Source organism: Anopheles gambiae (genome assembly GCF_943734735.2).
Source record: "Anopheles gambiae chromosome X unlocalized genomic scaffold, idAnoGambNW_F1_1 X_unloc_56, whole genome shotgun sequence".
NCBI classification, from domain to species: Eukaryota; Metazoa; Arthropoda; class Insecta; order Diptera; family Culicidae; genus Anopheles; species Anopheles gambiae.
The window spans coordinates 42,501-45,410 of NW_026902666.1; positions in this window are offsets into that span (position 1 = coordinate 42,501).

Genomic DNA, 2,910 nt, shown 5'->3' on the forward strand with positions numbered 1-2,910 from the left:
CGTCAGCATACGCCACCATCTCGCAGTCCTGCGGAAGGGCGACGTCCAGAACTCCATCGTACATGGTGTTCCACAGGGTGGGGCCAAGAATCGAACCCTGTGGAACACCAGCCGTGATGGACCGAGTTACTGGGCCGTCGGATGTCTCGAAGACCAACTCTCGGTTCTCGAAGTAGCTCCTCACGATTCTTTGCAGACCAGCAGGTACTCCTTTCATCTGCAGTGCAGTGGCGATGGCCTGCCAGCTTGCCGTATTGAAGGCATTCTTGACATCCATTGACACGACCAGCAGGAACCTGTTATCCCGCCCGTTCGTGCGGCGGAATCTCATCGCGCTCTGACCAGCCTCGATCACTGTTCGAATGGCGCCAATTGTAGATCGCCCCCTCCGGAAGCCATGCTGCCTGTCTGACAGCCTCACCGCAGCAGGATCTTCCAGGTGGTTGTGAAGTCTGTTTAGAATGAGCTTCTCCAGCACTTTCCCTAAGGCATCCAGCATGCACAAAGGTCGGTATGACCCGTTGCTACCCGGTGGTTTCCCCGGCTTGGGGAGCAGTACCAACCGCTGTCGTTTCCATGGTGCTGGAAATGTAGCCGTTTCCAGACAGCTTTGGTACAACGCCTGGAAAACGTCCGTGTACGCAAGGATTGCAGCCTTGACAGCGGCGTTCGGAATTCCGTCAAGGCCCGGCGCTTTTTTGTTCGGCATGGTGCTAGCTATCAGACGGAGTTCCGGGATCGTGACTTGGGTCCATGGAGTCTGCTGGTCTGCAGGCTGTTCCTGTTCTTCCTCGGAACTGATGCTGGGCCAGTTGAAGGGCGGATGTTGCGGGAAAAGCTCTGTAACGATGCTTTCAAGCCTCGCTCTCTCCGTCTCGGGTGGGGCCCTTCCACCGCGAAGACGGGAGAGGACTACTAAGTACCCGGCTCCGAAAACGTTTTCCTCCGCAGCATCGATCAATTCCTGGAAGGCAGCCTTTTTGCTGGCACGTATAGCTCTATCCAGCTCAGCTTTAGCTGTTCTGTATTGGGCTGCAGCCAGACTTCGGTTCTGGAGATCACTTGTCTGCTGCATGCGATCTCTCGTCTGCTCGCAGTTTTGCCTAAGCAGAGCAATCAGTGGCGTCCACCAGTAAACGTCCCGATGAGGGTCGGGGAAAGACGACGTCATCCTTTGCATGGTTTTCTCGCAGGCCGATATCATTGCCGAGATCATTCCCTGGTGATTGACTGCCTTCTCTCGGAATCCCTCGCCATGTAGCGTGGCCAGGAAATTCTCTTTCGAGAACTGTTTCGTCTTAAATCGCGTGCCTGCATGTTGAAAACGCTCTCGCTGGCCCCGTTGACGTGACTGTCCTTGGTTACGCTGCTGGTCTGCTGACGCTGGGCCTACCGAATAGGTGATATACCTATGGTCAGATCGCGTGTCCGTGTTTCTTACCAACCAAGTGCTCGGCTGAGCTATGGACGAGCTGGCGAAGGTCACGTCGACAACGCTGGCAGTCGCCACACCGTTTCCAACAAAGGTTGCCACATTCCCTCGATTCATCAGCAGCAGGCCCAATTGCTGGGACGCCTCGAGCAGTACTTCCCCACGCTCATTGCTGCGTTGGCTTCCCCACTCCTCATGCCAAGCGTTAAAGTCTCCGGCAACTACTACCTGAGGGTGGGATTGGGCTTCCAATTCAATTGCTTCAACGAATTCCGCAAATCCTTCCCGCGACAGGCTGGGTGGCGCGTAGCAGCTTAGGAAGGTGATGCCACCCACCTTGGCAGCTATAAGGCCTGGAACATCACTGCTCCATTGTCCTTGTAGAGGGTATCGTCCTGTGGCCACGACTGCCACCTTTTTGGAGGCATCAACTGCCCATCTTGGGTTGTTCTCGGGTGGTCGATACGTGTGGGAAAGAACCAGCACGTCCACTTCCATTTGTCGGGCGGTTTGCAGGACCAGATCTTGGGCGATCCTGCCTCCACCCAGGTTCACTTGGAGGACTTTTAGCTGCGTCATTGGGTGGCCGACCGATCGCATGTCCGGTCCCCGATAACATGGGGGCCATCGCATTTGCCGCAGCGTATTTCTTCCATGCATGTACCAGCCTTGTGACCTTCCTGTCCGCAACGGATGCAAACATTTTGTCGGTCTACAGGTGACCGACAATCGCGGGCGTTGTGGCCGTGCTCAAGGCATCGGTAGCAGCGAAGATGCTCTTTGGGTGTTGGAGGAGCCATCTTCACTCTGGAAATGCAGAAGCCCAAGCGAAGCTTCGTACCATCCAGCGCTTTGGCGGCCTTGGCTGGCAGACGGACGCGTGCCCGCTGGGTGCCATCCGGCATTGTCCTAATGCTCGTTGAGACGATGCCTGCCCCACCCTCGATCTTGTTTTCAAGGAGAGCTGTAAGCTCTTCCTCCTTGGCTAGGGGGTCGATGTCGTTTACTACCAAGGCCGCCATTTCCGTCACGTGTCGACAAGTTCCAGCCTCGCCGATGATCGTTCGGATCTGCTGGAGAATTAAGGTCGCGTTTGCGGATCTAGCAAGCGTCAGTCGTAGCAACGCCTTATCTGTGCGCCGGCCCATGATGATGAAATCCTTTAACTCCTTATGTGTGCCATTATCGTCAACGGCTTTACGGATTTTCAAGGAGACGCTCTCGAAAGTCTCGTTCTGACCAGGAGAGATCTCTATCAGTTCGGGCTTAGGACGCTTACGCTTCTGCTGCTGCTGTTGATGCTGCTGCTGCTGCTGTTGCGACGAGCCTGCGACCACATATCGCTGTGGCTGTCGTTGCTGCTGTTGCTGCTGTAGCTGCTGCCTCATTTGCGGCGGCTGATACCGCCCAGTCTGCTGTTGTTGTTGCTGCGGTTGGTTAGACTGCTGCTGCTGCTGTGTATTTTGACGGCGGCGCAC